Source organism: Pleurodeles waltl, chromosome 11, assembly GCF_031143425.1.
Source record: "Pleurodeles waltl isolate 20211129_DDA chromosome 11, aPleWal1.hap1.20221129, whole genome shotgun sequence".
Taxonomy (NCBI): Eukaryota; Metazoa; Chordata; class Amphibia; order Caudata; family Salamandridae; genus Pleurodeles; species Pleurodeles waltl.
Genome location: NC_090450.1, coordinates 908,733,239 through 908,754,943, shown reverse-complemented (window position 1 = coordinate 908,754,943; position 21,705 = coordinate 908,733,239). Strand labels below are relative to the sequence as shown.

The following is a 21,705-nucleotide window of genomic DNA, read 5'->3' as shown; positions in this document are numbered from 1 at the left end:
CTTCTGCCTGGATTGCAGGGACTGTTTGCGGGGTGGTTCAACTTCTGCAGGGTGAGGGGTGCAGGTGGCCTGTTGTTCCTGTGGCGGGGCCTCCTGTCCACTAGCGGCAGCGGAGGAGGGCGGCTGTTTTATTGATGTGGCTAGTGTCAGGGGCCCGGTGGTGTGCCACTGCCTCCCTCATGGTGGTGCCCATGTCTGCCAGCACCCCTGTAATGGTGTGGATGTCCTTGAGGTCCTCCCCGATCCCAAGGTACTGTCCCCCTGCAGCCGCTGGGTCTCCTGCAACTTGTCCAGTATCTGGCCCGTCGTCTCCTGTTAATGGTGGTATGCTCCCAAGATGTTGGTGAGTGCCTCCTGGAGAGTCGGTTCCCTGAGCCTGTCCTCCCCCTGTCACACAGCAGTCCTCCCAGCTTCCCTGTTGTTCTGTGCCTCTGTCCCCTGAACCGTGTGTCCACTGCCACTGACCCCAGGTCCCTGATCGTCCTGTGTTTGTGGTGTGCCCTGGGCTCCTTGTAGTAGTGGACACACTGCTGATTGACGTGTCCTGGGGACAGAGGTATGGGCCCGCTGAGTGGGTGCTGTGGTGGTGTTTCCTGAGGGGGGAGGCTCTGTGGTGGTATGGGACTGTGCCTAGGTAACAAACTGTCCGGAGATGCCTGATGGGCCAGGTTGGTCATCCAGATCTAGGTGCCCAGAGCTGCTGTCATCACTGTGGGCCTCTTCTGTGGGGGGACTGGATGTTGCTCGCACCTCCTCTCCGGTGACATTGTGTGGGGGGCCTGTGGGGATGTAAATGCAGTGTTATTGTTTCTGCGTGTGACATCTTCTGCATGGGTGTGTTGCCCTGTATGGTTGTGATTGCCCTGTCAGCTTTGCCTTGTGTGAGTAGTGATTTTGTGGGCTAGGTGATTCGCTCTAATGTGCCTGCTTTAGTGATGTGTGTCCATGCAGATCTGTGATGGGGGTCCGTGCATTGGTGTTATGTGCAGGGCTTGGCATTGGATGGGTGGGTTGTGATGGTGGGGTGTATGTGAGGTGGTAGAGTGATGGGGATGAGGGTAGGGGTGGGGGTATGTGATGGCATGCAGGTACGGGGGTGATAGAAATAGTTGAGAGTTGACTTACCAGAGTCCAGTCCTCCTCCTACTCCTGCCAGGCCCTCAGGATGCGGTATTGCCAAGACTTGCTCCTCCCATGTTAGTTGTGGGGGAGGAGGTGGGGGTCCACCACCAGTCCTCTGTACAGCTATCTGGTGTCTTGCTACCACGGAACGCACCTTCCCTTGTAGGTCGTTCCACCTCTTCCTGATGTCATCCCTTGTTCTGGGGTGCTGTTCCACGGCGTTGACTCTGTCCACGATTCTCCGTCATAGCCCCATCTTCCTAGCAATGGATGTCTGCTGCTCCTGTGATCCGAATAGCTGTAGCTCTACCGGATGATTTCCTCCACCATGACCCTTAGCTCCTCCTCAGAGAATCTGAGGTGTCTTTGTGGTGCAGTGGGTGTAGTGTGTGTGGTGTGTGAGGGTGTGTGGGATGATGTATTGGAGTGTGTGATGTAAGGTACGTGGATGGTGTATGGGTGATGGTGTTCTGTGGGTGCTCTTGGTGTGTGTCTCTCTCTCTCTCTGGTCAATTTGTTTTAGTTGTAAAGGGTTGTGGGTAGTGTGTGTGTGTTTCATATTGGTGAGGGTGTGGTGTGTGTATGTGTTTCAGGTGTGCGTAGTTTGAATTGTCCAATGTAGTATTGTTTTGTTAGGTTGTGTGTATTTTGAGCGCAGCGGTATGTACCGCCAGTGGTTTAGCGCCATTGAATGTCTGCCGTGGTGATTTGTGGGTCATAATGCTGTGGACGTAGTTCTGTTGGCGTAACGGTGTGGGTTGGTTTGGATACTGCCAGTTTATCACTGACCTTTGGGCTGGCGTACTTGTGTGTGTGGCTGCATAGTGACGATTGCTATGTGTGTTTCATAATATGCGTAGCGGTACACCGCCACGCCGGCGGTATGTTGGCAGCAGTCAGCATGGCGGTAAGCGGGACTTACTGCCAATGTCATAATGAGGACCTTCGTTTTTAAATGCGCTCATGTGCCAGCAGCATGCATGCTAGTGTGACTGCTGAAATTAACATTAAAAATTATTTCATGTATTTCGATATTTGATTTAACATATAAAATGTATTAACTTGTAAATTATCATGTAACATGAAATGTGCCTACTTGATTGGCCACTATAATTTACAAACTTATTCATAAATAGTGTATTAATATGTATTAAGGGCTTATATATTTCTGAAAATGCACTACTGTGTCATACTCACAGTTAAACGTTATGCATTTCACGTGTGCTAACTAAAAGGCCTCAAGTTTAGCAAGGCCACAGCTAGAACTGAATGTCTGCCAAATACTGCAAATACTGCAAAATGCAACATTAGTAGAATGATCTCATGTCCTCTGTATAACTACTTCATAGTTTGAATATTAAACTTGTTCAAACTTGCATTAACAAAATGTTACTTCTCTCGAGGAAATGTGTGTAACCTGAAATGTATCTACAGCATTGTAACTTTTGACTCAAAGCGTATGGGAAAATTATGTTCTCATGGACATGAACTGCAATCCTCTGATATCAACGGAAGGGCTCAAAAAGGGATTCTTATTGTGTCAACTGAATGCACGCCAACGGAAAAGAACCAATCATTGATATGTGAATGTTTTTTTCTAGTATCCCTCTGATATGTAGTAAGTTTGTAATTGGATAATCTTTCATCCAAGATGCCTCTGACCAATGACAACATGGGACAACTTTAACTTAACTGCACTGCACTTGGAGTTCTCAGCCATTATTCCGAGATTCATCCTGTCAATTTGACTCTGTGTCACTTTGACATTTGCCAGCCTGTCTAGTGACGTTGTGGTACTTTATTATTTTTGAGTTGATTTCTTATGCTCCATGCAATGATGCTGGTGCTTACTTTTGCGCTTAATGCTTAAAGACTTTGCTACCTGCCTTCGATGCTTAATCCTGATGGTTCCGAGAACTCGAAGCCCCGAATTCTGAACTGTCCCCCTTTTCCCAAATCCTTCTGTCCTGATGCTGATGTCCCCCTGATGAAGAAAATTCTGCTTGCTGATCCTTAAGGACAGGTATAATTGTGCAGATGATGTATTGCTGTTTTGTCTTTTGTTTTTCCAGGTACCTACTGCTGCTTTTAATAGTCTTAGCTAGAGGTTTTACAAATTTTATGTTACTGAAACGTTTGCATGAAGCCCAACATGCTAATGCTAATTTGGGGTTAGTGAGGTGTTTTTCTCTATTCATCTGTCTTTGGCAAACGGACTGACAACATTCAATTGCTGATCAAATGTATGTTATCAGCATTGCACAATTACTGTTGCTATTGATCTGTACTGTTGCTATTGAAAGCCTAGTGATTACCGCCTTGATAAAATTAAGATTCTTTCAATGTTTTGGTCCACCTGTGTTGTTTCTGTAAACATTTTAATTGATACTAAAAGGTGTGGTTATTTGTGGCCAAATGGGTCATGATGTGTAAAGTTACTGACTGTATTGTTTAATTGATGATATTCATTTGATTATAGTTGATGGTGTGATCATCTTAAGCAAGTCAAAAGGTCCTTCAGCCTAAGGGCCCGTACCCCTTATTAGTTACCATTAACTAAACAGATAATGTCACACACGCTAACACTAGGCATGGTGAGGCATCAGCCAGTGGGAGATGGTCCTTCAAAAAGTGCTTCCTGAATGTAAATCGTCAAGAGCTCTTAGCGCACCTAAATGGTGAGGAGTTTGGGCTAGTTCTCCCATGGAGAACATAGCTGTTTCTGTTATTCCAGCTGACTGGGAGGACAAAGGTGTAAAGCACCTAAGGCGCTCACTCTGGGCCATCTCTGCCACCTTGGTCATTTTCTCCATTTACCTTTTTTACCTGTCTTCTCTATGCCCAAGCCCCAGCCTTCTATGTGTAGAATAAAGAGTCATCCTCTGACACCTCGAGCCACGTCTGTGCGGGAATCAGCTATGCTATGCCTTTACACATTTCTTCATGTTATCTAGAGTACTGATTTACATGCATCGGTATAGCGTATCCATAGTTCCTTTCCTGTGGATCCTCCCTGGGGGACACAAGACCTGTTTCCAGGCCTTATATTTGTGTTGGTGGATGTTGCAATACATCTCCTGATCTTGCAGTCTCATATCTCCTTAAAACTCCCTGGGCTGGTGTAACAATATAGTTCTGTTGATCCAGATGCACCGGGTAGATTTTAGGGGCAATTGACCTGCAATCCTCCTGCATGAGCCCTGGGTTTCAGCACCGACAAACATTATTCTTCCTCTCGTGCACAAATGGATTAATTGGTGTGTGAGATGGAACCTAGATGCTACTAACGACTGTGACTTCTGTGATCAACTTCCTGATGGCATTGTTAATGGAAATGTGGCTTATCGCTTTATCATGTTTGATTCAACTCTTTTGGCATCTACAACTGGAAAAAAGCACCTTGCCTGCCGTCTCACGAGGACGCCAGTAGGGCTTTGTTCTTTTTAGTTGACTTACCAGATAGCAAACGTATGTCTTTTTTCAGTTTTCTTACAAGCTTGCTATGATTCTGTTGACACAGATATGCTAATAAAAAATGATCAATACATGTTTATGTGTTTGATTAATGAAAAGTTCATAGAGAAATTAATTGAAGAAGAAAATAAAGTGCAGGTTTGAAATTGTGACCACGGGGAGTGGCAGCCACTTATACGAAGTTGTACTAAAATGACTAAAAACGTGTGAAATAGTGAAAATATGAAAGAATAGTGTAGTAATATGTCATATTAAAATGTATAATCTGTTTTGCATTAATTTGTAGAATTAATTTAGCTGTGGTTAAGGCATAGTCCTTTCCAGGCCTCACACAAGAAACTGAATTTCTAATGCACTGCAGAGAAGCCGATGTCTTAACCTGACCCTGAACCACCGGATGATAAAGTTGCTTAGCTAAAATTTTCTGCAATGTACTGACGGACAGGAGATGATGAAGTCAAATTGATACAATTATGTGCAGAGTAGGCTAAATGTACTTTCCCAGGACTTGAACAATGAGAGCACTGACTGAAGACAAACATGCAATATTTTTGATACCTGAAGAGCCGGATGATGAGGACATCGTACAGTGGACCAATCCGTGTACTGTGAAAGAAGAAAAATTAGAATTCATAGATTTGAAAAATTAATATTATAGGTTAGAGTCATATCTGCTGACTGACTGACCAATTAGGAACTGGGGGTAGACTGAAAAACTCTAATAAAAGTCATGACAAGGGGCTACATTTTAAGAATTAGGGGAGATGCGGGAGATGCTGATGACGTCAGGAGACGCGGTTCGAGATTCTGTTATTGGGTTCATGCTTTTGAGAGCCTGATGCGTTGCTGATCTGTTGATGACCTGAAGACGAAGACTGACTTTGTTGCTGATTCATTCCGTAGATAGGTAGCTATGACATGTGACTGATTAACTTGTTCCTTTTCTTCTAGGTACCAACTGCGCTGTTTTTATAGTTTTTTTTTTTTCTTCTCGTAGTTAGTGTTAGAGGGAAATCTGTTAATAAAATAAGACAGATCAATTTGACCCAATAATATAGGTTTAATCGATTTTCAGCTGGGAACAGCAGGCAGTCTCAACATAGAGGCCATGACTGAAGTTCAAAGTTCTGGTTCAAACACCAGTAGCATTTATACTGTAAAAACCACAAAAAACTGTGGTCAAGAGTTCACCGTTGACGTAAGCAACTACAAGCAGTACAGATACGATAATGAGGTGCCTCTGGAAAGAAGCACGTGCACTTGTTGGCCTCATGGGTGGGTAATTTTCCAAATTTACGTTTTCTAGATTGTTTTGCGTGAAGTCCCATATGCCAGTGCTAATCTGGGTTAGGAAGGTTTCCTATGGGTGACCTTTAACAGTGACAAATGAATGACAGACTGTTTTGCTGAACTCTGCTATTAATGCCATTGCATTCATCTTTATTGGCTTATGTTGAAGCATTCAAGCATAGGTTTCCTCAAGTTTCGTTAGTTTATGGCATTGATGGTGATTAATGAACTAATTCTGTGTGGACTGAATAAAGTTGATCTAACTTGATGACTTAGTACTGTGACTAATAGGGAAATAAAATTTGTTAAACGCTTTACCGAGTTGTGGTTATCCATGCGATCCAAACGGTTAATAGGCCTATACGTGTCCCTTTGTAAGTTTACTTACTAAGGACCAGGGCGCTAGCAATTCTATGCCTGATGTCCTCAGGGAGGCTTTCTAGTGTACGAGCCGTGGATGTCTCTATAAAGTCACCACATAACGATGTAGCACTAGATTTCCTCTTGAATCATTGCACCAAAGTGATGTCATCCTCTATATAGTACCCAAATTTTGCAAACTCCCTACCGCTCTGTGCAATTCTGTGTCTGTGGGCATACGAGCAAGCAAGGAAAATTGACCCCCCCCAGTCCACTGATTTAGTAATAGAAACAGCTATTTCTGAGAGTAGTGGCCCCCTTACACTCCCTGGCATGGTGTTATGGCACCTGCTGCACTATTGATAGCTTTGCCTCCTAGATGGGATTGGGGAGGTGGGATGCAATTGAACTTGTGCCGGCCTGGGCAAGAGTTTACTTGCTCTGCATGAGGAAGTACTGTGACCTAACATTGGCATCATGAACATTAATGCCGGCGAGGGCTGGGCAGGTGGCAACACGAGTCCCACCTGCTGCTGGTATGGTTTTTGCTGGAGATTGGAGGGAAGTCCACCAACACTATGCACAGTGTATCTGCAACTGTTCACACATGAGGGAAGAAATGAGCGGGGCACTTCAGTTTGTTCTGGGCACGGTGCAAATTGAACCGTAGCTGAACGGAGACTGTCTTAGTTAGGTAAAGTAAGTGATTTTTAAGGATGAGGGTCAGGCCCTGGATAGCTGAGGCCTTGCTTTTAGCTTTGGTCATTTTATTGTTTTCAGCATTACAACAAGGCGGACATACCCACCTAAGTTGCCAAGATCCTTCCCTGGTAACTCAAATTGGCTCCTGCAATGTCAGAGGGGGAGGGAGACCGCCAGAGGACAGAACACGCTTGCACTGCCCCCTGTTGGACATACACTCGTGCAGTGGGGCTCAATATCAGCACTACTTTGAAGGCTCCTGTAGCCTGGTTCCCTTGCTTGACCTCCATAATTACACTGCCTACCCCAAGATACTTCAGCAGGAGCTCTCTGCGACAGAATTCTTAAGGGGAACGGATGGCTAGAGGGTTTAGGCTCCTGCAATCCTGTCTTTGCCTGTGGGTATGGATAGTAAGAGGTGTGTAAATGCAGGGTGCAGAGTCGGTCCTACAATTTTTGGTTCCCCGGACAGAGAGAATGTGTGAGGCCCCTCTAATTTGCATACAACGTGATATCACGTGAATGGGCATTAAAGGACTGTTAATATTTTGGTATTCGTGAAGCAATTTTGCAAGGTGCAACTTTCCTGATGCGGATATCAGTAAAATAATAAACATATAAATAGTAGCCCTAATAAAATGAATGTCTATATTTTAAAGCTGTATTAAGTAGGAATACATTATGTTATTGTCAGTGGGCGGAAAAGCTTGGCCCAGGTTTATACAAAATGTATATTTTTATACTCCAATGATGACATTTGTTTCCAGTTTAGGACGTTATTCTTTATAATTATGTTATTTATGTAGTGCAAACTTAACAGAAAGAGTTGAAAGCTGTACAGAGTGAAAGGCAAAGAAACTGTTAACATGTGTTAGGAGGGGTGGCTGGTTTGTGATCTGCATCATGGTGTAACGTTCTTTAAAAAGGTGAGGTTTGGGCTGTTACATACATTGGACCTGGGTTGGGGCTGTCCGGGGGGAACAGGGATTTTAATCCAGATCCTGTGTGCCTTGATTGTTTTCTTTTTTGCACTTCTTTGTCTGTATACTGAATGTGTCCTGACTGCGGACAGCCACGAGATATGGTGAGCTTGTCATCCAAGTATGGGGGGTACTGCCTCTGATGGATCAGTAGGTGATGCAGCTGGTGTTGACGGTGGTATTGACTAAAACGAGAGCCTGTGCAGTTCCGCCAGGGGAGGTTGATGTGGTCATATTTCTTCATGCTGTTAACGGGAGCCAGTGTGGATTAAAATTTAAAGATGGTTTCCCATATACCCAGTGCAAGATACCATGTGTGGCACAAAAGATATGATTAAAAAACAAACAACAGTTGGAAGAATCTTGACTAAATAACCTAACTTTAATTGAAGGCATCACTCAAATCACTGTACAATTAAACAAAGGGTTCTAGTGTGATAAATCAGACTTCCAATACATTAACCTTTTTATTTGAAAGAATGTAAAGTATAAGCCCGACCTAGGAAAAGAGCAGCTGAATGCTGTAGAAATAAACACTTATTATACATTGTTTTCTCTGACAGTGATTAGGATTCTGGTATTTTTTTAATCCCAAATTTACATTGTGAAATGTGAAACTGGTAGTAATTATGATGACACGTAGGCTAAAAGGCAATGGCATGTTCCCTGAACCAAGCTTACAAGACCCCTTTAAACTCCCTCTGCAGCCTTTAAAAATTCGAATCGTTAATATTAGTATACACTTACAATTAGGTAAGAGTACATTGCCCCCTCTGTTGGGCATCACAGGACTGGACCATGGCTGCAAGGCCCAGGATAGTCATGGAAACTCCGTAATATTGGCTTTATGTGCAAAGTTCCTGCAGGAGAACCAGAGGAGCATAGCTAAAGCATGGGCACCTGGTGCTTGCACTGAAACAAGGGAAGCATTACCTAAGCCTTGGGGAAGGTCCTGTTTTATGTGGCTCTTGCAGCTGCCTCACTGTGCTATAGGATATGTATCCATGTGTGCAGTACAGGCAACATATGTGAAAAGGCATCATCAAGCTTGTGGATGAGACTATGTATGTATGAGACTATGGGGGTTATTACAACTTTGGAGGAGGTGTTAATCCGTCCCAAAAGTGACGGTAAAGTGACGGATTTACCACCAGCCGTATTACGAGTCCATTATATCCTATGGAACTCGTAATACGGCTGTTGGTATATCCGTCTCTTTTGGGACGGATTAACATCTCCTCCAAAGTTGTAATAGCCCCCTATGTATCCTTTCCAAAGAGGGGATGAAAGTGCATTGCAACGCTGAGTATAGGAAATCTATCTAGTTGTCTTCGCGTGGAGCAGAGGATATCACATACTTGTTGCAATACTAGGCAAGACAGAGCAGTGCTCTGCAGGGACCATTTTGTTTTTGCAGGAAAAACAAGTTTAAGAATATTTCCCCAAGATATTTGTCTCACCTTTAGAAGCAGCACTACCGTGGAACTTCTCCGGACTTCGTTTTCAACAAATTGTTGTTCAAAAGTGCACACCGTTAATTTTGAGGCGTTTTATTTGTTTTATTATTGAGTCTGAACACCTCTCCCTCCTGCCGTCCCCAGCAAACCCACATGAATTCACACTCTTAAGTGCAGGACAATCCACACTAGACCTTCCATCCTGTATCGAACCCCCAGGAGACGTTCCTATAGTGCATACATAGCACTTCAACTTCCCAACTCACAGGGGCTGCACTACAGTCACCAAATAAACAGACGCGCCCACCTGTTGAATGTATGATCTCAGCCATTGTCCTGCCAGAAATGCTGTTTCACAAGCACCAGAATCACAAAGCAATACTAGAGTATGCAAAGTGCAGTAAACCACTAGACAAACATGCTTAACATAACAAATAACAGTTCAGCAGGATCCACAAGCTCCCTTTACAATTAACACCGAAAACGCCATTTCATCTTGGAAGAAGTTTAAAAAACGGATATTACCTGAAGAAGCAAGCCCGTCCTCCTCCTCCCACAGGCTCAGTGAATAGAGCCTGGTCACCAGATTAGAGCACAGCACAGGCCTCTTAGGCAGCCCTCGAAGCTGAGGGTGGAGGTGGATGTGAGTTCTTGTGAGGTTGGGACAGTTATGGCCCATCTCCTGGTCCTCCCAGCCACGGTGGAGCACTGAAAGGCATAAAGGTGTAGGCCTCCTCTCCTCTGCCTCACAATACCGCATCATGACAGTGAGACACAGGGAAGGCATCCAAGCTTCTTGTCACGGATGCACATGAGAGGACTTTCCTTGCCCTAGCAGTTCATGTGAAGCTACATCGCCACATGTACATTAGGAACTTGCCCTGTAGGTGTCCATATGCTTGCATCATGGCGCTGATGTCAGTCCTTAAAGACGTCTAAGCTCACTCTGGGATACTTATGGGAGGATTGCCGCATCTCCCCCCACCACTCCTTTCTCTATCCCTTTCCATTCCCCCATTATCTCTCTCTCCTTATCTCCTCTCCCTCCTCCCTTTGATCTCTTGCCACTCTCTCTGAGCTTTCCTATCTCTCCCGCACTTTGAGTTTTCTCTCTCGCTCTCTTTCCTAAAGCCTTTGCAGTGCCTGCTGCATTTAACAGCAGGGAGCCGGTGTTAGTGACATAGGTGCTAGCAGCAGCCCTTGGCCTTCATAAACCGGCCTCCAAAAGCTCCGGCCCCCAGGGAAATGCCAGATGGAATAAAGGGTCAATCAAGCCCAGAACCATCCGATACATCCACGGATCCAGTTGATCCTACCAGTGATACCGCTGCGTGTCTGGCCTGCTCTGGGACCTAGGCACAGCATCTGTGGCAAATAAAGCAAAATAATACACGGTGCAAAGAAGTAGCACGAAAGAAAAACTATAATCAGTCTAACGCAAAAGAATGTGAACTAAGAAGCCAGAAGACTAACTTGACATGGGACAGTACCTCATTGCTTCCACTAACAATCACATCTGATTTGAGACATCACTCTCAAAATAATTAGTATACTACACGTGCAGCCATCCGAACTGCCTCTAGATGCCAAAATATTAGGTGCCATCATCCCACTCAGCAGTATTTATTACATCAACTTGGGAAAGATGAAAGACTGAGTTACAGGTACAGATTCAAACCTATCCACGTTTAAAGGCATAAGCTCAGCCCACAGCTCATTGTCATCATTTTGGTTCCCTTTTCCCCTTTATCGAGTGATATTTCTGTGAGCCATATCACCTTCATTCAGGCAACATATATGGGTTCTCCTCTCTCTTACTATGTGTTGCACAACACTACCAGGAAGGTCATTCCCATCACAGACATCTGCAAAGGGCAATAGTACTGCAACACAGCCGTTCATTTTCCTTGTCACGAGAGAGGCTTTATACCAACAGCACCACTTTTCACGTTTGTGCACGTTTCCAGCACACTTGGGCCCATATTTATGAAAAATGGCACACAACTGTGCTAGCGCAGTTGCGAGTCATTTTTTTTTTTACGACAGCTAACGTCATTCCCCAACGCCATCCGGGCACTATATTTATAAAATGACGCACAATGGTGCTAAAGAATGGCTAGCGTCTGAAAAAAAGATGCAAGCCGGTAACAGATGGCATTAGGGGAAATGGTGTTAGTGGGTCAAAAATGACGTTAGGCTGATTAGCTGCAAATGATCTGCCATTAGTCAGTCTAGCATAATTTTTTGATGCACAGGCAGCCAAAAAATGACTCTTGTCTAAGCATAGGCAGGAGTCATTACCACCACCTGAATGCCCACGACAGGGGACCATTGTCCCTAGGGCAAGCCCAACATACCCAGTGCCAGCCAGCAGGCCCCATGAAAGGGGCCCCCAGTGGCACACCAAACACATGCACAGTTACTTATCTGCAACTTACCTGGGATGGGCCCCTCCTGTAGTGTCCCTGTGGTGTGGGTGGTGGTGATGCTGAGGGTTGGGATTTGGGGGGTGGGGTGAGGGATGTAGGGTCAATGGCGCCTATTAGTAATGCTTTTATCAGGAATGCCTTTACAACAAAAATCGTTGTTAAGGCATTCGTGGTAAAATCATTAGTAGTAACAACGAGGTCGGTGTTCCGACCTCATTGTTAAGGCACTAGTTGTTTTGGAAGTCGGTGTTCCGTCATACAACCTTAAGAAGTCGTAAGGCCATGTCCGTAGTGCTGCATCATAAGAACGTGAAGTCTGAAAAAGAAAGTAATGCTGCAGTGTAACTAGCAAGCTGCAGCACAGTGAACCTATAGGGACCCATGTGTGCAGGAGTGATGTTGGAATCCAAACCAGGAAAGCTGCAGCACTGTCCTTAAATAGGGCATTGCAGCATTATCCTTTGATGTATACAAGGAGAGAGAAAGAGATAGCATTCTGGTGGCTGAATTGCACAAACTAAAACCAGAAAACGAGTTTCCCTGCTTGACCAAAGTGTGTGATGCTAGGCAAATATTTTTATTTCACCATTCCTCCTTTTTCTTCAATATCACATGAGAGCTCCTTGAAATTCATGAGTTTGGGGTGTGTGCTGTACGAATGCCCATCTTGTGTCTGATTTAATAGACTATACTGTTGTCCCATAGTATAAGAATGTAGGCCAAATACAGGGTGCACATTACAACTGACATGCTTGTAAGTTCACTAATGGCATTGTTGGATGGGCAGGGGAGGGTGGAAAGATGAATGTTTTTAAATTCATGTTTGAAATCTAGCACTTTTAGTAAATGTCTCTCAATGCATTGAGATAATCTGATGTACCAAGGTGAAACACTTCCACTTGATAATTTTTTTTTTTTTAATTGAATTTTGAAGAGACTGTCATATGTTTATGTGTTTGTTGCACAAATTACATGCCAGACGTTCATGGAGTGGCTCATGCACGAGCCCTTTGCTCATCTATCTTATCCTGCCGCACTATAAACTCCCAAGGGTTTCGTAGCTTTGCCCCAAAACTTCTCCAGGATGCACAATCCTGGGGCACAGCCGGAGGTCCAGGGGAGATGAGCCCCCTCTCCTATGCCTTGCAGGACAGCCTTAACTCCTTGTGTTGCGTGGAAATGCCTCGCAAAAAGGGCGCGCAATGCTTCCATCGTACTTTTGGACCCATACATTGCTTTGCCCCTGATACCTGAGCTAAGTGAGTCCACACCTTGCCCCTCCCTGACCACTGCCAAAGCCACCACACCCTTGGAAGTGTGAGTAGCGAGGTCGAGTCACCTCACTCCCAAAAATCAAACGGATGGGGGAGGTGCACAAGAAGAGCATTCCGTGTGGGCAGAGATACATTTGACAAACTGTGCCCTCATCTGTGGGTTGTGGGGCGGGGCTCCATTTTGGTAAGGCGAATCGGGAACCGTGGGCAGCTGGCCAAACTGCCCATGCCTAGTGCTGTCCCTGGAAGGATGAGTGATGATCCTGTGGTGTGCCTGAATAAGTGCCGGGTGAATGGTGCGCCTGTATAAGTGACTGATGTGCTTAGAATAATCTGTAGAAAGGTTTCTTAACATGTATGCTGCAAAGCACACCTTTGCGCCCATTTTTTTGTCCAAAATATTCTGGTTGGAGAGAATCCACCGCACCTTCCTGTTTTTGATCAGGCTTACTCTCTAGTTGGAATTTTATACTAAAGTCGAAGCTTTCAGCCCCACCCCTTTTTTCCTAGTGGCCAATAAATGAAGAATCTAGGCTTTATTAAGAAACGGGAAGTTCATATTATCCCTCACCTGCTTAGTTCTTTTATCAAAGTATGATAACAGTGGGTAGATTGTGCATTGTTTCATGAAATGCTTTTATGTTTTTTCAAAAAGTAATGCGTAACTGTTTTGTGCTTTTTACATTTTTAATCACCTGACTTCGCTTCTGCCTTCACTGATCTTTTTCTGCCTGAGAATTTTTTCTGTAAATATTTTTCTGTAAATAGCCCAGACTGTGAGGTGCTTAGCAGGATCGGTTCTGGTATTCAAGCGCATTCCTAATCCTTGTGTGCTTTACAAGAAAAGAGCCACTGAAGCGAGCACTCCTGTCTTCATTGTTTCAGCCAAACATTCTGGTTGTCATAGCAATCCCTGTTTACTGTGTCCACTCATGCTCTTGTGGGTATTCAAAAAGGAATGCAAATATTGTGAGCCTCTTGTTTTATATTTTACAGTCATCTTTTTTCAGGTCAATGACTGCAGACACCTTTTTAATTTACCTTAATTCATTTGCCATTTTATAGATCACATGCCAGAGGTGAGTGGGGTCAGGGTTCTTTACAACAAAAGACAAAACTTCAAATGCAATATACAGATGGTACATCTAAGAAGATATTCCTTCGACAGACCAAGTACACACATATATCCATATCTATACATCTCTCTCTCTCTCTCTCTCTCTCTATATATATATATATAAATACACACATATGTATCTCTCTCTGAATTTCTCTCTTTCTCAGGGCTGGATGATTAGGCGGGTTGGCCAATCCCATCACATGTTGTAAGGCCATGCATGGCGCAAGGTTGTGTGGTTATAGGGGGTTTCCACAAGGCCTGGCCACAGGCCAGGCCCATAGGCCAACAGCTGCCGCACACGTCCTTTGGTGGTTGAATTAACATATAGTTATGAAAATGTACGTAAAAAAAAATGGAAACTCACTTAAAAAAACAAACGTTACAGGGATGTTATAATTAGGAAATAGAATTTTAAAAAACATAGAAATTCACTGAAAAACCAAAGGTTACAGGGACTCGTAGAAAAATATAGAATTTCACCAGTTAAAGTTATCTCAAGTAACTATAACTCGTGCCCTAAGGTAACTATAATTTGCACCCTCGCCATGCACTGCTAATTACCCCACAAATTATGGTACTTGTTAGACCTGACAGCCTTAGGGTAGTCACCCCTAACTTTTTGCCTGCCTCCCTCCTCATTTTTGGATACTGTTTTTGCTGGTTTTTAGACTCTGCGCACTTTACCACTGCTAACCAGTGATAAAGTGTATATGCTCTCTCTCTGTAACCATGGTAACTTTGGATCATACCTGATTGAACTATTTAATCTACTTATAAGTCCCCAGTCATGTGCACTCCAGGTGCCTAGGGCATATAGATTAAATGCTACTAGTGGACCCGCAGCACGGATTGTGCCACCCACTTAAGTAGCTCCTTTTCCTTGTCCCAGGCCTACCATTGCTAGGCCTGTGTGTGCAGTTTCACTGCCACCTCGACTTGGCATTTAAAAGTACTTGCCAAGCCTAGAACTCCCCTTTTTCTGCATATAAGTCACCCTTAATGTGTGCCCTGGGTATCCCCTAGAGCAGGGTGCTGTGTAGGTAAAAGACAGGACATGTACCTGTGTAGTTATATGTCCTGGTAGTGTAAAACTCCTAAATTCGTTTTTGCACTACTGGGAGACCTGCTCCCTTCATAGGCTAACCTTGGGGCTGCCCTCATACACTGTTGAAGTGGCAGCTGCTGATCTGAAAGGAGCAGGGAGGTCATATTTAGTATGGCCAGAATGGTAATACAAAATCCTACTGACTGGTGAAGTCGGATTTAATATTACTATTCTAGGAATGCCACTTTTAGAAAGTGAGCATTTCTTTGCACTTAAATCCTTCTGTGCCTTACAATCCACGTCTGGCTAGGTTTAGTTGACAGCTCCTTGTGCATTCACTCAGACACACCCCAAACACAGGGTACTCAGCCTCACTTGCATACATCTGCATTTTGAATGGGTCTTCCTGGGCTGGGAGGGTGGAGGGCCTGCCCTCACACAAAGGACTGCCACACCCCCTACTGGGACCCTGGCAGACAGGATTGAACTGAAAGGGGACCTGGTGCACTTCTTAGCCACTCTTTGAAGTCTCCCCCACTTCAAAGGCACATTTGGGTATAAAACAGGGCCTCTGCCCTACCTCATCAGACACTTGCTGGAGAAGAAACCGGAACCAGAAACTACATCCTGCCAAGAAGAACTGCCTGGCTGCTCAAAGGACTCACCTGTCTGCTTTCTACAAAGGACTGCTGTCTTGCTGTTGCCCTGCTGCCTTGCTGAACTCTTGTCTGGCTGTGAAAGTGCTCTCCAAGGGCTTGGATAGAGCTTGCCTCCTGTTCCTTGAAGTCTCAGGACCAAAAAGACTTCTTCCTTTCACTTGGACGCTCCGTGCGCCGAAACTTTCGACGCACAGCTTGTTTCGCGGCGAGAAAAACGCCGCACACCGACGCTGATCGACGCGACGCCCTCGGGGCGATCGAGACTTCGACGCACAACCTCGCAAGGACAAAGCCGCTCGACTTTCCAGGAGAAATCGACGCGACACCCACCGTGAGTGCGAAACTTTGACGCACGGCCTCGCAAGGACAACGCCGGCCGACTTCCAAGGAGAAATCGACGCGACGCCTGCCGTGAGACCAAACTTTCGACGCACGGCCTCGCAAGGACAACGCCGCCCGACTTCCAAGGAGAAATCGACGCGACGCCTACCGTGAGATCGAAACTTCGACGCGCAGCCCCGCAGAACGACGCGCAGCCGGAAAACAAGCAGGAGAATCCACGCACAGACCCGGGACATCTGGTAATCCCCGCGATCCACAAAAAGAGACTGTCTGCGCGCCGGAAAACGACGCCCGACTTCCCCGCGTGGAAAAGACCGACGCAAGTCTGTGTGTGCTGAGGAGAAATCGACGCACACACCCCTTTTTCCACGCATCTCTTCTCCTGTGGCCCTCTGAGGAGATTTTCCACCAGAAACCAGGTACTTTGTGCTTGAAAGACACTGTATTGCATTCTAAAGACTTAAGACACTCTATATCACTTCCCTGTGATATTTCTACAATTTTCCATTGCAACTTTATTCTTTTTGACCTACAATTATCCTGATAAATATTATATATTTTTCTAAACACTGTGTGGTGTATTTTTGTGGTGCTATATGGTGGTATTGTATGATTTATTGCACAAATACTTTACACATTGCCTTCTAAGTTAAGCCTGACTGCTCGTGCCAAGCTACCAGAGGGTGGGCACAGGATAATCTTGGATAGTGTGTGACTTACCCTGACTAGAGTGAGGGCTTTTGCTTGGACAGGAAGTAACCTGACTGCCAACCAAAAACCCCATTTCTAACATTGGTGATCAGCGGTGAGGATAGGACTTGTATTTGTGCAGTGACATACAGTAGCTAAGTATTTCACTACATACCCACAGTTGAAGGTCAACTTGGTGTTTATCTCTTTTTGAAAATCCGTTTTTTCCTGACAATTTTCAAAAACTAAATCCTCACTCAACATGTCTCTGACTGGGTCTCAGACAGGGGACTTTGACCTAGTCCAGTTGGATACATACACGGTCAAACAACTAAGAGGATTCTGCAGGGCATTAAGGGTACCCACCCAAGGGGCCTCCAGAAAGGAGGACTTTCAAGTGGCGCTGAGGGCCTGGGCAGAAGCCCATTTAGAGGATGATGAGGAAGAGGAGCCAGAAAATGGCCCCTCAGAAGGATTTCCACTATCTATGGATGGTGGTACCACTGCAATTGTGCACCCTTCCAGACCAGGGAGCAGTGTCTCCATGCAAAGCCTGACCGCAGAGGAAAGGAGAGAAGAAAGGGAGTTCCAATTGCAAATGGCGAAACTGAAAATTGAGGCACAACAGGAGGAGAAGAGGGCAGAAAGAGAAGCCAAACAAGCTGAGGCTGAAAGAGCAGCCAAACAGATTGAAGCTGAAAGAACAGCCAAACAAGTGGAAGTTGAAAGAGCGTTGGCTGAAAAGAAACTATTGTTGGCTCATGAACTGAGTCTCAAGGAGCTGGAGATCAAGGCAAGACAGTCTGAATCCAGCAATAATGGTGGCAGCATACAGACAGGACCTGCTGGAGAAAAGAAGGTTCGTATACCCAAAAATGTGGTGCCCAGTTTTGTGGTGGGAGATGACATAGATAAATGGTTAGCTGCTTATGAAGTTGCACTAAGGGCTCATGAGGTTCCTGAAGGGCAATGGGGGGTAGCTATGTGGGGTTATGTGCCGCCATTGGGGAGGGACACACTTCTCACATTGGATCCACCGGATCAAAACACATACCCACTCCAGAAAGCCACTTTAATTGCCAAGTTTGGGCTGACCCCTGAGGGATACCGTCAGAGGTTCAGGGACAGCACCAAACAATCCACACAAACATGGGTAGATTTCTTTGATTTCTCTAGTAAGGCACTGAATGGATGGGTGCGGGGCAACAAAGTAGCAGATTATAAAGGTTTATATGACTTGATCCTGAGAGAGCATATGCTTAATGTTACTTATACCGATTTGCGCCAGCACCTAGTGGATAGTAAGCTGACTGATCCCAGGAAGCTTGCTGAGGAGGCGGACCTCTGGGTTAGCACCAGAGTGTCCAAAAAGGTACCTGGGGGGGACTCCCACAAAGGTGGTCAGGGTTCCCAACAGAAGAAAGAGGGGGGAGATAAACTTACAGATAAGGAACTCTCTAAAGGCCCCCAAAAGAATTCCCAGGGAGGGGGTGGCAACCCTTCCTTTTCCAAATTTGGGAAGAAACCAGGGACATTTGACAGGTCAGGAAAATCTAGCCCCAAATGCATGGAGTGTTACCAATATGGTCACTACAAAGGCGACCCACAGTGCCCCAAGAGGGCACCGTCCACTACCGGACAGGCGCCTGGGTTGACTAGTGTAGCCCTCGGGGGGGAGATGGACCCCACTAGCTTTGGGGAGCAGGTAGAGATTTCCCTAGTGTCCCTGGGAGAAGGAGAAATGATGTCCAAGGTCCACATGCCTAAAAATACTTCCAAGTACCGGCAGTGGGTCCTCATTGATGGGCAGAAGGTGGAGGCTCTGCGTGACACAGGAGCCAGTATGACTACTATCAAGAGTCAGCTGGTGTCCACAGAGCAGATAATCCCGAATACATTCCACCAGGTCATAGTCGCTGACAACCGCGAGAGTCACCTACCGGTGGCTCGGGTTCCCTTTGAGTGGGGGGGGTCTCTGGTACTCTGAAAGTAGCTGTGAGTCCTGCCATGCCTGTAGATTGTCTGTTAGGCAATGATCTAGAGCATACTGCTTGGAAAGAAGTAGAGCTCAGATCTCACCTGGAGATGTTAGGGTTACCTGAGTGGGTCTGCATGACCACCCGGTCCATGGCTGACCGAGAGGGAAGTCAAGGGCCCCTGGAGCCTGGAACGATGGCCCAGGGAGCTGCCAAGAGGAGGGACGAGGGGCGCGGGAAACCGGCCCCAGAAGTTCCCACAGTGGCTGACGGGGCTCCTGAGGAGGAGACTCCCGAGCCAACTGGGGAAGACATTGCCACCCTAGGTGACTTACCGGAGCTTGCTGGCTGGCAAGTGGAGGGTGGACCCACCAGGGAGGAATTCTGCCAGGCGCAGAAAGAGTGTCCCACTCTAGAAGGGTTGAGGAACCAAGCCTTAAACCAGGCAGCAGGTGACGCCTCTGGCAATCACCACCTATATTGGGAGAATGATCTCCTCTACAGTGAGCCTAGGGTTCCGGTCTTTGGGGCAGCACGTGTGCTGGTGGTCCCCCAATGTTACCGAGCCTTCCTACTGGGTCTGGCTCACGACATTCCCCTGGCAGGACATTTGGGACAAGACAAGACCTTCAACAGGCTTGTCAACCACTTTCACTGGCCCAAAATGAGGACACACTCAGACAAATTCTGCAGGGCTTGTCCTACCTGCCAGGCTAGTGGTAAAGCAGGAAAGAGGGTTAAAATCCCCCTGATTCCACTTCCTGTCGTTGGCACCCCCTTTGAAAGGGTGGGCGTCGACATTGTTGGCCCCTTGGACCCCAAAACTGCCTTAGGCAACAGGTTTATCCTGGTTTTGGTGGACCATGCCACCCGGTACCCAGAGGCAATCCCTCTGAGGACCGTAACTGCATCGGTGGTAGCCAGAACCCTGATGGGGATATTTACCCGTGTGGGGTTCCCCAAGGAGATAGTGTCTGACAGAGGCACTAACTTCATGTCCGCGTACATGAAGCATCTGTGGGATGCGTGTGGTGTAACCTACAAGTTCACCACACCCTATCACCCCCAGTCTAATGGGCTTGTGGAGAGATTCAACAAGACCCTGAAAGGCATGATTGGTGGCCTCCCTGAGGCCATGAGGCGTAAATGGGACGTCCTCTTACCATGCCTTCTCTTTGCTTACAGAGAGGTCCCCCAGAGGGGGGTAGGGTTCAGTCCCTTTGAGCTTCTCTATGGGTACCCCGTCAGGGGACCCTTAAGCATTGTCAAGGAGGGATTGGAGAACGCTCCAAAGACACCCCCTCAGGACGTGGTCAGCTACATGTTGGCCCTCCGCAATCAGATGACCCGCTTCTGGAAAGAGGCCCAAAGTAACCTGGAGGCCAGTCAAGAGGTGATGAAACAATGGTATGACCAGAAGGCCACTCTGGTAGAGTTTCAACCTGGAGACAAAGTGTGGGTAATGGAGCCAGTAGAGCCCAGAGCTCTCCAAGACCGCTGGTCTGGCCCATTTGAAATAAAGGAGCGGAAAGGGGAGGCCACTTACCTAGTGGACCTCCAAACCCCTAGGAACCCCCTAAGGGTGCTCCACGTGAACCGACTAAAAGCTCATTTTGAGAGGTCGGAGATCAACATGCTTCTGGTCACAGATGAAGGAATGGAAGAGGAGAGTGAACCTCTCCCTGACCTCCTCTCTGCCCAAGAAGGTGATGGGTCCGTAAGCGGGGTCATTCTGTCTGACTCCCTGACTCTAAACCAGAAAGGAGACTGCTATGAGCTGTTGGAGCAGTTCTCCCCCCTCTTCTCCCTTACTCCGGGACTGACCCACCTCTGTGTTCATGATATTGACACCGGTGACAGTCTCCCTGTGAAAAACAAAATTTACAGGTTGTCAGATAAGGTGAAGGCCAGCATCAAGGAGGAGGTCTCCAAGATGTTGACGCTAGGGGTTATTGAGAAGTCCAGTAGTCCCTGGGCCAGCCCAGTGGTGTTGGTCCCCAAGGCTACTGCCCCAGGCGCGAAGCCAGAACTCCGGTTCTGCGTGGACTACCGGGGTCTCAACTCAGTCACACGGACTGATGCTCACCCCATCCCCCGAGCTGATGAGCTCGTGGACAGGCTAGGCGCTGCCCAGTTCCTGAGTACGTTTGATCTTACTTCAGGGTACTGGCAGATCGCCCTGACTGAGGGGGCTAAGGAAAGGTCCGCCTTTTCCACCCCTGACGGCCATTACCAGTTCCGGGTGATGCCGTTTGGATTGAAAAATGCCCCCGCTACCTTCCAACGGTTGGTTAACGGGGTCCTGGCTGGCAAGGATGCCTTCTGTGCAGCCTACCTGGATGACATAGCTGTCTACAGTTCCAGCTGGGAGGAACACCTGCTCCACCTCAAGGAGGTGCTTCAGGCCCTGCAACAGGCAGGCCTGACCATCAAGGCTAGTAAGTGCCAGATTGGGCAGGGTTCCGTGGTGTACTTGGGACACCTAGTAGGTGGTGGCAAGGTGCAGCCACTCCAGGCCAAGATCGAAACTATCAAGGCCTGGCAACCACCTCGAACCCAGACTGAGGTGAGGGCCTTTTTAGGCCTCACCGGCTACTACCGCAGGTTTGTCAAGGGCTATGGTACCATTGTGTCCCCCTTGACACAACTCACGTCCAAGAAGCAACCTAGGTTGGTGAATTGGACAGAGGCTTGTCAGAAAGCCTTTGACGCCCTAAAGGAAGCCATGTGCACGGCCCCCGTGCTCAAGGCCCCTGACTACTCCCAGGAATTTATCGTGCAGACA

At 46.7% G+C, this 21,705-nt stretch overlaps 1 protein-coding gene across 2 annotated transcripts in view; it reads right to left on the bottom strand.

The window, feature by feature from the left end:
- The window catches only part of HVCN1 (hydrogen voltage gated channel 1), a 264,968-nt gene that overhangs the window by 191,182 nt on the left and 52,081 nt on the right, over positions 1 to 21,705 (bottom strand). The window contains exon 2 of one of the 2 annotated variants that reach the window (XM_069214860.1): positions 5,155 to 5,202. The exons of the other annotated variant lie outside the window; for it this stretch is intronic. The gene's annotated coding sequence lies outside the window, so the exon portion shown is untranslated. The remainder of the gene's footprint in view (positions 1 to 5,154; positions 5,203 to 21,705) is intronic. 2 annotated transcript variants of the gene reach the window in all.